This window comes from Stegodyphus dumicola, chromosome X2 (genome assembly GCF_044657685.1).
Source record: "Stegodyphus dumicola isolate Sdum_Otavi_A_Nest chromosome X2, ASM4465768v1".
NCBI lineage: Eukaryota > Metazoa > Arthropoda > Arachnida > Araneae > Eresidae > Stegodyphus > Stegodyphus dumicola.
The window spans coordinates 175,299,825-175,319,769 of record NC_140781.1 but is presented as its reverse complement, the minus strand read 5'-3'; the positions used below and the strand labels follow the sequence as shown (position 1 = coordinate 175,319,769).

The following is a 19,945-nucleotide window of genomic DNA, read 5'->3' as shown; positions in this document are numbered from 1 at the left end:
CCCTGCCTCTTCTTTCTGCTTAGAAATGAATATTAATTTTGTTTTATATTTTCCCCCAAATGATATCCGCAGCTGGACACACGATGAAATAAACTATATATATATATAAAGTATGAAAATTCCTAAACTGGTGAACTAAGTGAATCGATTTCTTTCACTTTATATACTACAATACTACAATGAGATACTTACACAGCCCTAGAAGTCCACTAAGTCAGTAGAAACCAATGTATGTATGTATGTGATTAAAGAAAATAATTTCTTATTTACCAATTACGAATTTTATATATTAATGAATAATTTATTACCTAATTAAAGAACAGAAGGAGTCACAGTTGTTTTGTACTCTCGAAACAGATGTATCCCTTATTTCTTAGAGCCCACCAGCGGCCGAGCGGTAAAGTTGCTGAACACTGGTAGTTCGGTCCGAGGTTCGAATCCCACGAACGGGCTGGCTGCATGGGTGTTTTCGTGGTTTTCCCCAAGTGTATACGAGCCAGTTTCCCTTAGAAAGTCCTCCACGAAGGCATCTCTCCCCTTATGCAGATAGCCCTAGTGTGCTTTGCCATAATTAAATACACCTTATTTCTTAGAATTCAGCGATCTAGGAATGTTAATGATGTTAAAATCAAACGCAAATTTAATTTCAAGAGAAAATTACTTTCTCATGAATTTCTCGTAAGTGCATCATTCTCTTTCCAGTGAAGAGTTAAAAATCATAAGCACGATGATAAATGATGCATAAGAAAGATTATCATTATCTCTCTCGTGCATTACTTTCGAGTGAAAAGTTAAAAATCATAAGTTCAGAACACTTAGATTACTTTAGTACACTTAGATTAAATTCAGAAAACTTTTAACAAACAAATAAATTCTGTATGCAAAACACATCATTGTAAAACATAAAGTTAGGGGAGGGATTACATTGACTTAGATTTTAAATAAAATTATTGAATTGAAGGGAGAACTGTTCTACAGAAACAAAAAAAAAAAAAAATGTTTTGTTTTTATGCTATTTGTCTGCTTGAAAAATTAAATCAGAACATGAGATATTAGTATAATTATTTTATAAACTATTAGCTGATAATTAAAGCTATAAATGTATGCTGGCACAAATTGCTTACCTAACAACACGATAAAGTCTTAAATTGCTAAGTAAAATTTTTGTTTAATAAATGATATCAGAGTTAATTTAAAATTAATTACATACCATTCAACAAAAAGCAGTTATAAAAGTTCAATTATAAATATATTAATATTTTCTTATAATTATCGATTTTAATTTAACTAAAATGGAAAATGTAACAAATTACTTAGTTTCTAAACCTTTCATGATATTTATGTGTAAGAGCGTACGGTACGGGGATAGAGTTACCGAAAGCTTTGGTAACTGAGACTAAAGAATAAAAGGGAATGGTGACGATATCTTCTTCGTGTCTCAAACGTACGTTAATTAATTTATGAGATCGCAGAGAAAGGATTTCTTAAACAGCCATGAACTTAATTGCATTACTGCATTATACAGTTGCAAATTGGAAAGCAGAAAGAATAATGAGCAAAAGAAAGATCATATTTCACAGTTATGAAAAACTATTACTTAGAGAAATACAAAAAGAAAGAGGAAGTCACGCTAACGTGACTGTTACCAAAAATAGACAAAAAGTAGAAAGGGACGCAGATCTGATTATTTTTCTAGACTTAAGATATCTTGAAATAGATAAATTAAAAAGAAAAGTAATAATCACCAGGAAAAGTTAAAATTTAAAATCGCCTGAAGTTTATAAATTTATATCATAATAGTGATCATAAGTTTATCAGAATTATGATCACAATTAAAACATGTGAAAGAGAAACTTCAAGAAAACATCTTTTAAATTTTGTATGAGGAAGTGTGAATATTTTTATCACTGAGCGCCGCCTGACATAACCACTGACCTGACTTTGTTGTAAAAGTCTTGCAGTGTTATTAGTCATCCTGGCAGAAAGGAATATTTCCTCCGTGTAAAAATATAAATATAAATATTACATGGGCATACAAGGCCTGTGTATAAGTATAGATATGTTGATTACAAACATTGTCTTGTACAAGTTACATATGATGGTTACATAAAATCATGACAGCTACATGTACATTTAAACATTATCTGAATTCATATTTACAATACTTTTACTGAGATAATCAAAGTAAAATTGTAATTCATTTACACATTGACAGTATTTTCAATATCATTTAAACTGCTTTACAATATTATTTTTTATCAAATACATACAAACTGGATAGTAATATGCTTACATTACAATAGTTTTGCTCTTACAGTCCTGTTACTATTCTACGGGGTGAGCTATTTTTCTAGTGTTGATTTTCAGTTGTTGTAGTATTTTGAATTGCTATTAAAATTATGCCGCGAAGATAAAATTCTCAAGGGAGGGGGAGAATTTCATAGTACCTTGCTGAGCATAGCCTGATTACCTCCTCTATTTTAGTTTTCGTCTGCTTGTTGCCGCAAGTATTCTCCGCCCATTGCAGCCAGTATTCACTGCTTGGCATTTTTAAATGCCGTTTATTGGTTTGTGGACAGTTGAAGAGGAAGTGATCTGCATCACCTGCCGCACCACATTCACACAAGTCTGATGCTCGTTTGCCGAATCTCTTAAGATAATATGGGAAGAGACCATGGCCAGTGTAGAATTGAGTTTGTGCTCCGCTGTATGTATTAACTGAGCATGTAACTTTCGGAAAGAACTTGTAGGAAACCTGTGCTTTCCCTTTCAAATCTTTTCTGCCATTCTTGTAAAAGGCCATTGAGCGTGATATTTTTAAAATAGGACTGCGGAACACTTACTGAGTTTTCCAATCTACTGGAGTCATTGGCTGCAGATTTCGCAAGCACGTCCGCCGCTTCGTTGCCAGTAATACCCACATGAGCTTGAACCAAGATCAGGATAGGTCTGTCATCTGGTGGGATACTTAGAAGAATTTTCTGAATATCTTGCACCAAAGGACTCCTTCTCTTGTGCCCTCGGATGGACTCTATTTTTATCACTGCCAAATATGAGAGTTTTATGTAATTTTTGCACACTTTATTGAAACTATTGCAAAGTAGACTAAATAAAAGGACAAAAAGAAACAGCTAAACTAATGTTCAAATATTATTATTATTTTATAGATATATTCAAGATCTTTTCGAAAAGAACGAAACTTAGCCAAAACAATTGTCGTTAACATGCTCAAATGCCTATGCAATCCTGAAAATTTTCTTATTACATCAGCCAAGAAGTTACAAACAAATCCTTCGACATGTACCATTACTACCAATTTTACACAATATTATTGCCATTCTCGTTACTGATTTTCGTTCTTCGAATTAGCTTTATAAAGTATTTTCTCCCTCTTTTCTGCATACCATCGATATTTAATTGGAAGCATATTCGAGGCGTATAAGAGAGGTTCAGGGTTCGAGTACTGGTGAGAGCACTGCACTTCGTGCTTCAAAAAAAAAAAAAAAAAAACCTAATGACTCTACAGCTTAATCTGACGTAGCCCCTATCCAGCGGCCGAGCGACAAAAGCGTTGAACACTGCTAGTTTGATTCAAATCTCGGGAAATGAGCTGGCAGCATAGGGGTTTTGAGGTTTTCTCCATGTTTATGGTGAATATGAGCCAGTTTCGTTAAAAAGCCCTTCAAGAAGGCTCCTTTCCTTTAGGCAGATAGTCTGCGTGTGCTTTGTCATCATTTAAATTATCCATTTTAAACATATTTTTAAACGTTATTTACGTTTTAAATGTTTTTATACGTTGACCATGTTTTGACGTTAGATATGTTTACAGCAACACCTTTCCAAATTTTTAGGTCTTACGTTACATTTTACCAGGTATTTACCATCTCCACGACCTAGCAAATGCTTGTCCTTGCACGAGACATACCATCTCTAATTCGTTTCGCACGACTTAACAGACAGCCAGTTATCAAATATTTCGTAATATTTTTGTATCTTTATTTTTCAATTTGTAACTGGACCTATTCAACAAATAGTGATCTGACAGCAATTAAAGTACTTCTTTATTCATATATTTATTTTATTTTTAACACCATATCTAATCGATATTATTTATTACAGATTTCAGACTTAATCCTCATTCTAAGAGATATAGTTTTAAACTTCTTTAATTTATAATACATCAAATTTTCTGTGAAAATTTGCAACCTTAGGAAGTGCAGATTGCAGTGCCCTTTCAGTGAAGATTGCAGTATCAAATGTTTTACCTTATAAATGAAAATGATTTTTTATGGCATTCTATGTAAAAAACTGACTTTTATATTAATTTCATGCTTTTTCTTTCTTTTTACATCTAAAAATTATTAGATATGTTTCCTTTATAAGAACTGTTTGTTTTTACAAGTCTGTTATTAATTTAAAACTGATAGTTTTCTTTTCAGTAGCACATACTTGCAGAATAAAATGTATAATTGTTGAGTATTACACTGAAATGGTTCATTATATACCTATAAAGTCAGGAATACTAAATTCATATTTCTTGTGAACAAATGTTATCTCGTACAATTTTTATATTGAATAAAATCTGTTCACAAATTTAATTTTGTTCAATGAAAATGTAAATATCATTGTGAAGATTAAAAAGCTTCTGCAAATTTTCAGTGATGATTAATAAGAATATTATTTTGTATTGTTTAATAAATAAAGATTAGAAAATTTTGAGAATAATAAAATTATTTATAGAAATTTTTCACTAATTTTCTATTTTCGACTTCAGCCTGCCAAAAGGAAGGAAATCTGATTCATTTTGGTTGTAGTACTAAAATTAGATTCATAATGTTTGTAAATTCGTGGTAGGGTAGGAAACTATTATCAAATCGAGCACTGTGCCATTGTTAAAATTTTCCCTATTAAAAAAAAAAAAAAAAAAAAAAAAAAAAGTTTTCACTGCTGTGCAGTTATTTAGACTTAAATCACTATTCTTCAGATTTTAAATTCCTAATAAAGGTCTGCCTTTTTTAATTTAGGCATGTAAAAATAGTTTATATTTTTTCCTTAAAATTTTAAGATATTTCTGCCTTCATGATGTATTATAGAACACAGCATAAAAGGATTCTGATAAATTTTACAGTTGTAATTTGGAACAAAGTTTTAAAGTTGCATATACCTATTTTAAAATGTTTTGACGGATCATTTAAATTATGGCAGAGCATTAGAAATGACACAGCGCCTGCTCATGGAAAAGAATTGCTTGTATTCATGCTACACATGAAGTGATTGGGGGGGGGGATTCTTATGCAGGCAAGCCCATACCCTGGAATTGGAATCTAGATCCAAATGCAAGTGTTCAGCTCACTGTTTGACTGTTGGCGAGCAGTAAATGTTTTATTGGAATAACAGCTGGAAAAATTAAACTTATGATTCGAATTTCGAATTTAGCAAAAAGGCATGATATCAAGCTTTAAAATAATTTTAAGGAAAGAGTATAATTTATTAATACAAAAAAATGTAATTATTTAAAATCGGGTAAAACACCTGTACAGCTCTCATGTATTGTTTCAGTTAAGGGATTAACAAACATTTACGCATAAAAGAATTAAATTTTATGAATTAAATGAATGATTAAGCATAGAAATAACAAATTTTGAGCATCTTGTGATAACTGAATTAGGTTCATTGTTGAATTCAATTTTAATCTTGTTGTAATATCTTTTCTTTATTTATTTTTAATTCAGGCAAAATTTATTTTGAATTACTGATTGAAACATAATTTCATTAAAATATCTTTTACTGTAATCAAATGTAAGTGCTCTCTCAACTTAGATTACATTGTTTGGGAAGAGGATTCTAGAACAATACTCATTATTGCCACAAAAGCATTACGTATGGTATACCGTTTTTATCCTCATTTTCCACGATGCACATATCATTTTCAGATGTCTTGTAATTTAAAATTCAATAAAGGAAAATTAGGTAGATGTAAAAGAAGCATATCCAGTTTGAACTTTTTGTAACATAATATTGGGAATATTTTGAAAGAAAACGTGTTATTTCATTTAGAATATTTAATGTAATTATTTCTTAACACAACTGAATAATAGCTAAAATTGCCCACTTTTCCTTTACTCAAAAATATAATGCAACGTATTTCATTACAATCAATAGAATTACATTATACATTCAAAACATCTGTAGACATTTCACATGCAACAGACATCTTATACATGCATAGCTATTTTTAATAAATTAAAGTATGTGTAACATTTGTGTATTTCACATAAGAATAATATATTCTACATGTGTAATTACTTGAAAGAACCTTAAATAGCCTTGAGCAAAATATCTGAAACTTTTACATATACATATATCTTCTGATATTTCAAATTCAAAATATATGTTCTGCTTGCATAATCACTTGCTGTAATCTTATAAGCATAATGTCAGTAATCTACAAATACAACTTTTTCTAATCCACATCGAAAAATACGTTTTGCTTACACTATTATTTCGTGTAACATTACAGATAAAACTTCTGTGTACTCCACATACGAAAACTATGTTATGCTGACTCAATTATTTCCTGCAGCATTACAAATCAAGCATCTGCAACTTTTACAGATGCATCCTTCGTCACTCTGCATACGAAAACTATGTTATCTTCACACAATTATTTCCTGTAACATTACAGATTAAACATATGCAACCGTTACAGATACATCTTTTAGTAATACACGTACGAAGACTATGATTTGCTTACACAGTTACTTCCTGTAACATTACATGTCAAAGTTCTGTAACCTCTACAGATATAATCCCTGTAAAGTTATTCAGAATGTCCCTGTTATTAATTACTCAAATAGTCCATGGCATCCCAGTTTCCATGAGTTTTCTTAGTAACCTTACAGATTTTTTTACATTGCGCCTCATTCATCATGGACCCCTGCAAGGGAACATAGATTCCTGTGTTAGGAACATCTCAATCTATAACAATCACAAAGTGCTCCTATGAACGGCTTTCTTGAATACGGGAACAGTATAACACTTAACCTCAAACCGCTGTCACTGAGGCTGGGAGATCAGTCGATTGATACACGTGAGGACAAATAAGTGTATTCCGTTAAGTTGAAACAGAGGCCAATGCTGTGCGTTGGAGACGATGCCTCATCCCTCAGCCTCCAAAACCTTCCTTTCCGATGACAAAGGTTCCATATGATATGTATCCACGTACGGCAAACACCCCCTTGGTCATTGATAAAGCCTTTACAAAACTTTTCAGCTTACCATCAAAGGAGACATTCCGCTTTTAGAAATAACGTTAATAACCTTGTCGTGCTTCCATTTCATCCATCTGTCAGTTATAAAATTGCACGGATTTTCCTTCAATTTTTAAGTCATTTTCTCGCCTATCAATAAAAATCTATGGTTCTATTCTTAAAACTTCCATTTCTGACTTCCGTTCTTGGGTAATTTATAGCATATCGTGTCAGTGTGGTTTGAGATATATCAGCCAAACTAAAAGAGCGTTAAAGTTTCGTATCAAGGAACACTAATCTTATGTCCGAAAAGGCCAAATTAATACGTCTTCGATAGCTAATCATAGCTGGAAACTTAACCATAACTTTGACTTAAGGTCTTCAAAAATTATTCAGGAATTGGTAAATTGGGTTTTCTTGACGCTGTTCACATTCACAATGATCTAAGTCGGAGACAAGAGTGTTAACTGCATCGCATGATGAACCCCATCTTCTGAAACGTTTGACTTGGTTTGATTTATTTCATTATGACAAAGCACTCAAGGGCTATCTGCCTAAAGGAAGGGATGCCTTCATGGAGTACTTTCTAAAGGAAACTGGCTCGTGTACACGTTATATATGAGGAAAACCACGAAAACGCTCATGCAGCCAGCCCATTCGCGGGATTTGAACCTCAGACCGAACTACCAGAGTTCAACGACTTTACCTTTCGGCTGCTGGTGGAGCAACTTCTGAAAGGAAAACTACAAATGAGGAGAGAAACTTGAAAGCCGTAAAAAGAAAAGAAAATGGAAGAGATCGTTGCGGCTCGTGTCACAAAGAAAATATTCCTGAAAAGGGTTAAAAGGAAATGAGATTTTCATACACTGAAGGTGAGCCTCTGAGAGCAAAATTTAACCAAGGTTTAGCATATCTATATAAACTACGTGAGAGTGTAAAATGCAACACCACGAACGCATGCGCAGAAAGTGATGAACATCAACAGCAGATGTCCTAAACTCTGTGACATATGTTTTTTGGACATCTTTAATATTTTTTTATTAAAATGCATCAAATAACCTATATTTTCATAGAAACATAGTGTTTTTCCAGAGTTTAATCATACGTTGCATTTTTATCATTTTTTTTATCTTAATCCAAAATTTGAGACCATATTTTCTTTAATTTTAATAAAAAAAAGCCTATAAAAGACTTAAAAAAAGCACAAAAAGGTATAAAATAGTAAAAAAAGCAAGCGTTTTTATATTTTTTCCAAACCCTCTAATTGAAGGAAAGAATCAAATAAGACCAAAAAGTATTAAAAATTTAAGAAAAACAGGGTTGATGACCATCAACCCTGGTCTTTATTAAAATCTAGAGGGGCCTTAGAGTTTCTGGAATTTTATTATTATACATAAAATATAAGAAATAAAATAAAATCCAGGTGGGGAAATGTTGAAATATTGAGTAACTTAAAGTATAAAATTCTTGTTTAATTATTTCAGAGGTGAATGATCATTACCTAAAAGTTTAATTAAGAAAAAGTGTCGTCTCGACATTGAAACTTTTTTCCACGGACCTTGGGGCCCCTAGATTTTAAGAAAATCGAAGTGGGAAATGTATTATTATTTATTTAAAATATAAAATTTCAGCAAAAGGCTTATTATATACTATTGACATGTGTCTCTTTTCCGATGCCAGATTATTAATGCTAATTTATCATTTTATTATATATATAATAAAATATCATTTATCAGTTTATATTTATCATTTTATATATAATAAAATGATATTTTAGTTTTGATAGTATTATATATTATGAATAAAGATATTATATGATTATTATCTGCATAATACATAAAATTTCAACCATTATAGCCCTTAATTTTTTTCCAAAATCATTTATAAATGAAATGGAATAATTAATATTAAAATAAAAATTTTATAGTGTATGTCATAATCACATGCATGTAATTTACATTTTTCTTTTGTAATTAAATATCTAATATTATATTTTTGAAGTAAATTATTGACAGTATCTGTTAAATTATGAAGATATTCTATATTATTTGATTTCACAGGGTTTCAAATATTATATGTTTGTTTTGATTGACTATGTATTTTTTCCATTTATTAGCAAAAACATTTTTTATCTCATTATGACACTTCTACATTTTTTATAATTCAATATTATATTTTAAGTGAATTATTGACAGTATCTATTAAATCATGAAGAATATTTTCATCTGATTTCACAGAATCCATTTAATATCCAAAAAACATCATTAATATCCAAAGGGTACAATATCATAATTATCCAAAATTCTTCTTTTATCAAAACGCAATGTATATGTTTTATTCATTTTATTTATTTTTATATTTCTATCTTTTAGAATTTGAAATTGATTAATTTCTACATCTATGTAATTAGTTTTTCCTATTATTATCTTATTTCTTTCATCAAAATTGCGCTTAGTTTCACTTTTATGACTAATTTTAAAGCCATTCACCTTTCTTAATTCTTTAGTATTATTTAAAATATAGTTATAATCTTTAGAAGCACCTGATATCCATGATTTTATAAATAATTCATCGCTTCCCTAGTTCATCTGTCCAATCGCCCAACACACAACCTGTTTTTAGTAGATTGGTACTATCATCAATATAAATTATAGAATCTGTATCATAATAGAGTACTTTATCTTGTAATGTGTTTAACAGTTTGTAGAGTCTTATTCTAGCAGAACTGGTAGTAAAAATAGCTATATACATGTTTGTATTAAAGTTATCTTTTTATATTCATCTTTCATCTTATAATTCATTTCTATACAATCATCATTCATAAATATCATACTTAAAACTTTAATTCTATCATCTAATATGATTTCATAAAATTTTTCCAATTCCATAACATATTTAGTTAATTCCATAACATATTTAGTTTGCTTCATATTTTTTCTTTGGCCAAATTTACCCCATACTGAATTTAAACAAATTTTAGCTATACACCTCATACCTGGATTTTCTTCTATCTTTTCTATATCTATATCTAATTTTTCTTTAATAACTCTTTTATATTCTTTTTTACTTCTAAATAGTGTAGACCATTTATCATCTGTTTCTAATTTAATTTTCAAAAACATTTTAACATATTTTTTGAATAAATTCTTTGTTTTATTTAAATGCCAAACTTCATATATATCTAAAATGTTATATTCTTTTTCAACAGCTAATTTAACTTTTTCTGTTGTCCAAATGCCAATGAAACTTCTTTCATCATTAGTATGCTGACATTCTTTATTTCTGAGTTCATAACATTCTTTACATTTTCTCTTTTCTACAATAGTTTTAAAATGTTTACATTGAATAGTTTTTGAACATGTTTTACATAATGAAAATAACAATTTATCTCCTTTGAATGGTAGTACTGGAAGATATAATTTTCTAGGGGCTAGTGCCTTACATTTAATCAAACCGTACCAATTATTGTTAAATTTTTCAGGATTGTAAATTTTGTGTGGATGTCCAATTGGATAGCAGTCAAAGTAATTAACTGTTAGATAAAGTGAACAAACATCAATATATCTACTTTTTCAGGATTTTTCATTTATATTTTAATTTGGTAAATTCGCATCTACATCCTGTAAAGGCATCTCTGGGATTTTAAGGTCCTATAAAATCTCTTTTCCATTCATTTTTGATATATTTTTAATTTCTTTATAGTTTTCACAATCACATTCCAATATCACAACAAGTTCATATCCTGAATCTTTTATCATGTTTCCGATCTTTAATGTTTTTTTATATAAATCTTTCATACACAAATTTTTATACATATTTACTTCACTTTCAGTAAAACATTTAAGTGTTGTAAAAGCAATGACTGAATTTACAGGAAAAGCCACTCCAAAGCTATTTAAAGATTATAATATAAAACGGTTTACAACTAAAAATAAAGAAATCAAGTCTGCTATAGCAGAGAGTTTTAACAAAACTATCGGGGGAAAAATTATAAAATATTTGTACTCAAATAACACCAACAAATATACCCAAATTACTCAAAAATTATAACAATTCATATCATAGATCCATAAAAATGACTCCTGTCGAAGTTAATAAGACTGAAAACGAAATAAAAGTTTATTACAATTTATATATATGGATCCTTTAGCCAAAGCCCCTAAAAGGCCTAAATATAAAATAGGAGATCATGTCAGAATATAGAAATTTAAAACGCTTTTTTCTGAAGGTCCAACCTTTACAGAAGAGATTTTTATTATATTAGATATTCTAAAACCAAAAATATCTCCATATGTATACAGTTATAGGATAAAGACTTAAATGGTGGAAAAATTGAAGGAATATTTTATGAAAATGAAATGGTAAAATATAATGAAAAAAATGATGTATACAGAATTGAAAAAATATTAAAAAAGAAAGGAAATAAATATTTAGTAAAATGGCTAGTATATCTTGATGAATTTAACAGCTGAATAAAGAAACAAGATCTTATCACTCTAAATAAATGAAAGAATATAGATTATACAGAAGAAGGAAAAAATACCTTTAATAAAATTTGTAATTGTAATGATAATAAATCGGATGATATACGCAATAAATTGAATAAAATACTCTCTAAAACAAAATGATCAGGGTTTAAAAAAAACTACTTAAGTTTTATCCTTAATAAATGGAAAACTAACATGACTTAACAAATAACTTTTATCATTACGATGATAATATAGAGAGTAAAGAATTGATGGAATTAGAAAGAAAAAATGTAGATAAGGTTAGTAAATATGAAATTTTTATCCAAAATAATGAAGCAAGAATTTTACTTTCAGAGTCTTATATTCAAATAAAATGGAAAAATTTTAAAAATAATGGCAATTCTATAGGTAACGATAATGTTACAGCAAACTGTGGATTAGGTTTATTCACTAGTAAAAAAACTGACAATAGGTGGTAAGTCATTGAAGATACTAGTGATTATTTTACTATAAAGGATTTGATAAAAATGGAAAATGACAAAAAAATAGTCAATCTGTTACAATGTGGTTACGTTTAGATCAAATTTTTGACTTTTTAAAATATTTCAGGAAAGTAATAACAGGTTTTCAAATAAAAATAGAATTTGAAAGAGAAAAAAACTAATGAAAATATGATATATACGAATGTTGCAAATCCTGACTATAAGATAGAAATTGAAGAATTTTCTCTTATTTTAGTTCATGTTAAGTTGAAAAACAAAGCAGACATATTATATAGAGAATTACTATTAGCTAATAAACCTGTAGATATTCATTAGAATCAATATGTCATTCATAAATCAAATGTAATTGAAAATGCTCAACTTGGATCATATTCTATAAACACCACATCAAATGAAGTTACACTATTTGTTAAACATTATTTGTTATTCCACAATATTTAGACAGTAATGAAAATTATAAAAGAAATAATATGATATTTGATTATTTAGATATGGAAGAGTTCTGGGTTATAATAAATGAAAAAGTCGTACCACCTGAAAAATATGGATTTTTCAGGTAGTACGACTTTTCTAGAAATTACAAAGAATAGAAACAAAGAAACAGGATGTATGATAGATTACTTATGATATGGTAAATTATATCCCATTATTCCTTTTGATCTGTCACATCATGAAAATTACACATTTGTGGGAAATTTAACATTAAACTTTCATTATACATTAAAACACGGAACTGCAAAAAACTATATATTTTATTTAAATTTTTTTCCCAATGGCAGATTGTAAACAATCACAAATGTAACCCAGTCCATTAATCTATACAAGGCCAGATGTGGTGGTCTCTTTTACTATGGAGGCACCTAATAGGTGGGCCACCATCGCCTTTTCTATGAAGGGACAGACAGCTACAATCATGCCTTTTCCGGGATTCGAACCCAGGCCCTTCGGCATCGCAGTCAGCTTCCCTGACCACTATACCGACTGGGCGGCATATTTTATTTTATTGTTGAAGAAAAAAGCGAATCCGATTAAATATGAAAGAAAAAATTATATTATTTGATAGTTTAACATTAAATTCTTAGTCCTAATATATTATTGCTGATTATCCACCTTTTTGATGATGAAATAAAAAATGGTCCACCAGGTCCACCTGGAGAAGGTTTTAAATTAACTGATTATGGAAATTATGGTATGGAAAATAAAAATTTGAAAAATTGTAAAAATCCTACAGATGATCAGGATGTTAGTACAAAAATATGTGTTTTGAGTGCATTGGCTAATTTAAGGGAAATCGTTGATTTAAATAAATATAATATTGATGACAGCTTTTTAAATTTTGTTAATTAAACATCAGAGAAAATACAATCATTATATAAAAGTCTTAGGAAAAAAATGGTTAATTATTTACATTCATGTATTTGATGCTAAACATTATTCATGTATTTGATGCTAAAGATTACTCATGTATTCATGTATTTGATGCTAAAGATGTATTTGATGCTAGTCATGTATTTGATGCTAAAGATTATTCATGTATTCGTGTATTTGATGCTAAAAATGTATTTAATGCTAGTCATGTATTTGATGCTAAAGATAAAAGAATATGTAATCTTAAAGATCCTTTAGATGAAAAAAATGCAGTTAATAAAAGATATTTAGAAAGTAATGCAATAACATTAATGTCAAAAGAGAAATACGATGCAAATAATAAAATTATAACAAATGTAGCTAATTCAATTAATGAAATGGCTGCTGCAAATTAAAAATATGTAGATAAAGTTATCTTTGTTTTATCTGAAAATAAATTAGATAACCTTCGTGATGTAATATTTAAAAAGGTTAAAAGTTATTATTTTAATGAAAATTTAAAACTTAAAATGGATATGACCATGGTAATCACTTTGCTTATAGAAGCTATTAATTTTGAAATATTACAGGTAATACTTGAAACATTAAAATTTGATAAAAAGGCAGTCTAAAGAATGTATAGAATGAATCTATGAATAGAGGTCGATTCTGGTTTTCTTATAGTTTGTTCAACTGTTTTAAAAGGAAAAAAAGATCATAAATTAGGAATACATATGGATAGTGTAATTAATACTGAATTTAAAAATATCTTTCTAAAAATAGAAATTTTGTGAATAAATAAATGATAAAAACTAAAGATTATACTGAACCAGAAGAATAACCTGATGCTAATCAACATCCATTATTACCTACCCATCCTTTCAGATTATTCCTAGAAGGTTCATCTGGTTGTAGTAAAACAAATTTATTATTAAATCTTCTTAATGGTTTTGAAGAACAGAATGGTTTAAGAATAAATTTTGATGCATTATATTTATGTGCAAAACATACTAAAGAACCCAAATATTCTAAATTACAAGAAATATATACTTTCCTCGAAGATATTGAAAGAGATGATATTCTTAAAATTATTAAATCTAAGAAATTAAATAAAAAGGAAATATTAGATTTGTATGACAAATATAAAAAAGAAGAAGTATTATTTTCTTGAAATTTAAATGAATTTGTAAAATCTGATGATTTAGATCCTTCACTTAAAAATCTTATTGTATATGATGATTGTGTAACAGAAAAAAATCAAAAAGATATTGAAGATATGTTTATTAGAGGAAGAAATAAAAACGCTTTTATTATTTATATATCACACAACTTTTATCTATCTCCTATCACTATTAGAAAAAATTGTAATTATTTTATATTTTAATACATAATCTAAAAAAATTCAACAAATAATGAGATACTGACGGTCATATATCAAAAAAAGAACTAAAAATATATATATTTCCAGACAGTCATATATCAAAAAAAGAACTAAAAATATATATATTTCCAGACAGTCATATATCAAAAAAAGAACTAAAAAAATATATATTTCCAGATAGTTTCTTCATGCTCGATTTAAAAAATTCTAAAATGAGATATCGAAGGAATTTTAACCCTATATAAATATAGAAGAATATTTAGAGAAAAAAGAATATATTTTTAGAAAAAAGTTATAATTTATACCATAAGATAAGCATTACCTTAATAGTCAGTAAATTTATACTGAATGCCTCAGGTTTATCGGCATTTGCTTTTATACCTCTTGCCGCTTTAAGTTTAGGTGAATTAACTGTTGAAGTCTGAGAAAAATTTCATTATTTTCGAAAGAAAAGTAGAATACAAACAATGTTATAATTTTTATAAACAGCTATTAAATTTACTGAAAGCTAAATCAATTACTGAAGAAAAAGTTTATCTACGAGAGCAAGATTTCATAAATACTTTAAAATATTTCCCTGTTGAAAAATATGTAAAGCAAACCCAATTAAATGGATATAAATATATTCATAAATCTAAAGAATTTTCATCCCCTATAAGTGGATGTTAACTGGGGCAAATTTTCTAAAACACAAAAATTAATTAGAAGTCTTGAAAATGTTCTCGATTGAAAATTGATATCTAGATATCAAGAATTATCTGAATCGCTAATCAGCAAATATAGATTACACTGAATTAATATATCAGCTTATCAGAAATTATCTGAGCCATTTATGATCACGAATGAAAATCAAATGGGATATTATATCTAGATTTCATGAAATATCTCAAAATTCATCAATGAATATAAAGATAAAATAAATTGGGATAACATATCAGAATATCAAACTATAAATAATAATTTTATTTTACAAAATTTTAAAAAATTAAATATGAAATCAGTTTCCAGATATCAAATATTATCGAAAAATACTATTGAACAATTGAAAGGTGTAGTCGATTGAGACAATATATCAGAATATCAAAATTTAAGTAATAATTTTATTTTACAAAATTTAAAAAAATTAAATATGAAACCAATTTCTAAACATAAAAAATTATCGGAAAATACAATCGAAGATGTCGATTGGGATGAAATATCAAGAAATGAGTGAAAACGTTTTACATGAACATGAAGATAAAGTTCATTGGTTTAATCCTGAATTATATAAACAATTATCTGAAAATTTTATTCAAAGGCATTTTGAGAGAATTCTTATTTCATTATTGGCACATATATGTGCAACTCTTAATAAAAATTATTATTGAGTCACAGAGCAAAACATTAAAAAAAATATTCTAAATAAAGAGATGGAAGAATTCAATAGACTCAAAGCTTATCCCAAAACACTAAAATTAAAAGATTTAAATCCTGGAAATTATGTTCTGATCTCATTGAGAAAAATTTAAAAAAAAAAAAAAATGTGGAGATTCTGTCATTGTTAAATTAGACATGAATAATGAACCAAAAGAACAATTATGTTCTGATCTCATTGAGAAAAATTAAAAAAAAAAAAAAAAAATGTGGAGATTCTGTCATTGTTAAATTAGACATGAATAAATGAACCAAAGAACATTTTCTTGCTAAAATCATGGAGAACTTTCTGATAAAGCTATAAATGAAATTAATAATGGAAACTATGTATTCCAGTATAGAGGAAGGAAAAATGGACAATACGTATATAAATTAAAAGAATTAGAATAAGTTATTTTTTTTACACTTTAACTTTTGATATATAATAATACATTTTCAGAGGGGAATCATTTCCCCACCTATATTTTGTTTTATTTCTTATATTTTCTGTATAATAATAAAATTCCAGGAACTTTAAGGCCGCCTAGATTTTAATAAAGACCAGGGTTGATGACTATCAACTCTGTTTTTCTTAATTTTTTTGGTCTCATTTGATTTTTTTTCCAATTAGAATGTTTAGAAAAAATGTAAATACACTTGCTTTTATTACTATTTTTAGACCTTTTTGTTCTTTTTTAAGGCTTTTATACACTTTTTTATTAAAAATTAAAGAAAATTTGGTCTCAAATTTTGGACTTCTTAAAAAATTATTTAAAAATACAACATATGTCCTAAACTCTAGAAAAACATGTTTCTATAAAAATATAGGTTATTTGGTGCATTTTGATAAAAAAAATATTTAAGATGTTCAAAAAACGTGCCCCAGTGTTTAGGATATACGCTGCTAACATCGGCAAAAAAGGAGAGACACTGCAGTGAACAATAAGGGATATTTATTGCAGCAATGATACACTTATAAAAAGAGCGACTATACAGTAGGGTCAGTAATTTGTAGGACCACCGCTGGCGGGATATAGCCAGCATCGTGTGTAGAGACGCCAGAGGAGGAGATCATACCGAAACTGTAGAACTGCCTATACACTAGTATCGCTGACACTCCGGATTTTATCTAAAAGTCCATATATCGATCACACAGCCCGAGACAGATTTGCTTTCATTAATTGCGAAATTAACTGCGAAATTTAATTTAACTGCGAAACAAATGCAAATTAAAACGTAAACAACATACGCTCACATGTACAAAGATTTAGCATCATAAGAGCAATAGGAGCTCATTGGTCCATTTTCGAAACCCCTCCCTCAGTGGCTACGCTGATGTGCACTTGTGAAATATGCCACGGGTATCCAGTCGACGAACAATGGTCCTGGTCGATATAGGAGGATCAAGGGTGTTTAGCACCTGACGCGAAATGTCGATGGAAGTGGAATGCGGAGTGACCCCCCAGCATGCGTCAGTCTATGCGTACTGAAGTAACTCTGCCAGAACCGCCACTCTTAAAACATAGTAGTATATTCCCTTCTTCCAACTCTTTTCGCTACAGCCGGTCCACCGTAGATGCAGGTAGGCGCCTGTCCGCTGCGATTCGACGCAGGGAATAACCTGCTGTTTTCGATCAACATACCTCTGGTGTACTCGTCTACGAAAATAGTATGAAGTAGGCAAATGCTTTAATATTAAGAAACATCTAAATCTAAAAGTTGAAGTTTATATTATGATAAAAGAACTTACTCTCAGTTAAACTACAGAAGTCAAGAAAACATGAAGCAGATGCATTTACATTTTCGGAATTAATTTCCTTAGAATTCCTTAATGTTGTAGTCAAAGACTCATAAACGTTTTCCTCTACAATTCCTAAAAACATTAATTTTTTTTAATTAAAAAGATATTAAATTTAAAATATTATTAAATTAAAAATGTAAGGATAAAAACTGAATAGAAGATAGACATTTAAATACAAAAAAGCCTTCGTTCCTACTAGTTTCATTAAAAATTATCCCTAAATTGATAATTATTCATTTCAAATGGAGAACTAATTGAAATTCTTTAGATTTATTCAAAGGTAAACAAACGATCTTTTTTTTTTTTTTTTTTTTTTTTTGAAAATTTTTGCAAAAATATTCTTTAAGAGCAATTTTCGAGTTCTATTTGACATTATTTTATGTGGCATGATTTGATATCAATAATCTAGCTTCATATAATGTGATTTGACATATTTAAATTACCTTTATATGTACAAGGTGTTTCACTACCGCGTGTCCGAACTTCTGAGTGAAGTAAATTCTTCAGAGGTAAATCAGGATCAGAGATTAATACAAGGTCGGGAAATGCAATCATAACGCGATAGAGAGGGGAAAGTTGTTGGGTAACCGCTGAAACTTCTGCACCTAAAACTCGTCACTGAACAACCACTAGCAGTGATATTAATAGTACCCCATTCAGAAGGCATTTTCCGACCTGCGACATATCAAACGAAATCTGCTAAATGAATGGTAAAATTTACTATCTGTCGACCACAGGCAACGGCCTTGCCGACAAAAGTGCCTGGCCTTTGTTTAAGCATAATAGCAGGTTACACAATTTGCATAATTTTTAAGATAGCATAATTTTGTACATCTTTGCACAAAGTGCTACAGTTTTATACATTGATGAAATAACAAGAAAGCTTATTGCGACATAAATAGTATATGTGACGGATAATACATATATAAACAGCACATATGACATAATACATATATAAAAATTACATGTGTCATGCATAATACATACTATTTATTATAAACACAATTCTTTTTCAGAATTAATTTAATACTCGAAATATTGTTTCCTGTCATTATATAGTTGTCATATAATTTTGTTTTTAATTATGTCATATAATTGTTTTTAATTATGATAATAGTGTTATTATCCCACTAGAGTATTATTACAAGTCTTCAGCAGTAAATTAACTCGAGTTTTAAAATTCTATGTAAATTCAAGCTATATATTAATACTGATGATAGCAACTCTACATCAAAATTATTACAATGTAATTAAGACACACTAACACGCCGAATAAGTACTAATTCAGAAGTCAAACAACAAAAATCAGCGTTAATTTTCAAAATTTTTACAGGACTAGTTTCGATGGTTTTACCGAACCACCATCCTCAGCTGCAAAACCGCAAATGAGCAAGATAGTAAATAATGATTAGATAAGATAAGAAAGCCTGGACAAGAATAAGCAAGGGGCGCCATCTGTTGGTGAAACCAGAACAAAAACATAATTTCTTTAAAGGCCAAAGGCAAAGATGGATTGGAATTAGGATCGTTAGAAATTTTCTGCTGCCAAAATTATTCAAAAAACATCTTCCATTGGAGAACTGGATTTTCTAGAGGCATTTCACATTCATAAAAATCTTTCTGTTCTAGTTAACGATCCTAATTCCAATCCAAATTTGCCTTCGGCTTTTAGAGAAATTATGTTTTAGTTCTGTTTTCACCAACAGATGACGCCACTTGCTTATTCTTGTCCAGGCTTTCTTATCTTATCTAATCATTATTTCCTATCTTGCTCATTTGCGGTTTTGCAGCTGAGGATGGTG

At 29.0% G+C, this 19,945-nt stretch overlaps 1 long non-coding RNA gene across 1 annotated transcript in view; it reads left to right on the top strand.

The window, feature by feature from the left end:
* The window catches only part of LOC146992977 (uncharacterized), a 47,825-nt gene that overhangs the window by 10,469 nt on the left and 17,411 nt on the right, over nucleotides 1-19,945 (top strand). The window lies entirely within an intron of this gene.